This window comes from Mastomys coucha, unplaced genomic scaffold (assembly GCF_008632895.1).
Source record: "Mastomys coucha isolate ucsf_1 unplaced genomic scaffold, UCSF_Mcou_1 pScaffold18, whole genome shotgun sequence".
In the NCBI taxonomy this organism is placed as follows: Eukaryota; Metazoa; Chordata; class Mammalia; order Rodentia; family Muridae; genus Mastomys; species Mastomys coucha.
This window is the reverse complement of record NW_022196900.1, coordinates 84,573,503-84,574,395: the sequence shown is the minus strand read 5'-3', so window position 1 is coordinate 84,574,395 and position 893 is coordinate 84,573,503. Positions and strand designations below refer to the sequence as shown.

Here is an 893-nt window from a genome sequence, read left to right as displayed (position 1 = left end):
AGATACGGGCCTGTGTAACTGTGAGATACGGGCCTGTGTAACTGTGAGATACGGGCCTGTGTAACTGTAAGATGAATGCTGTTCACCAGGGCCCTCTGGGGCCAGCCATCCCCACCATTACTTCATTCCCCAGCCTCAGTTTCTTCATGAGTGAAGTCAGGCTGGTAATGACGTGACTACTGGGAGGATTAACTGGGATAATGTGTGGGAGGAGCTTTGGGCAGTGTCTGACCACCTTCAACACTCCATGAAAGAGCGCCATGATCATTATCAGAGACATTTTCTTCGTCCTTACCACAGCCTTGTGGTGTCTGAGGCAACAGTTCTGAAGCGGCCGGCACTGAGGAGGAGCATGGCCAAGGATACCGTCTGGAGAAAGAAGTGGCTTGGGCCTAGTGATTAACACACAGTGGCAGATCTACCCCTGTCTTTATCCTCCTTGGAGGCCTTACAAGCCCCCCCCCCCCCCCCCCCCCCCCCCCCGTCAGCAGTGACCTTGAGTCCCCAGGATGGGCGGAAGTGGCCTCATGGAAATGAACGCTCACAGCCCATCTTCCTCCCACCTCTCAAATGTTTCTGGATGGGAGGATGGTTGGCACTAGGCTTGAACCTCCCTCCTGATGCCCCAGAGCCAGCGTTTGTGTGAAGCTGGACCATTCTGATACCCCTTCCACACTGTGTGTGGGTGGGACCATTCTGATACCCCTTCCGCACTGTGTGTGGGTGGGACCATTCTGATACCCCTTCCGCACTGCCTGTGGGTGGGACCACTCTGATACCCCTTCCACACTGTGTGTGGGTGGGACCATTCTGATACCCCTTCCACACTGTGTGTGGGTGGGTCCATTCTGATACCCCTTCCGCACTGTGTGTGGGTGGGTCCATTCTGATAC

The 893-nt window shown here is 55.4% G+C and overlaps 1 protein-coding gene and 1 long non-coding RNA gene across 4 annotated transcripts in view; one reads left to right on the top strand and one right to left on the bottom strand.

The window, feature by feature from the left end:
• The window catches only part of Csmd2 (CUB and Sushi multiple domains 2), a 582,522-nt gene that overhangs the window by 397,059 nt on the left and 184,570 nt on the right, over positions 1 to 893 (bottom strand). The gene's annotated exons all lie outside the window — the stretch shown is intronic.
• The window catches only part of LOC116096675, a 36,705-nt gene that overhangs the window by 893 nt on the left and 34,919 nt on the right, over positions 1 to 893 (top strand). The window lies entirely within an intron of this gene.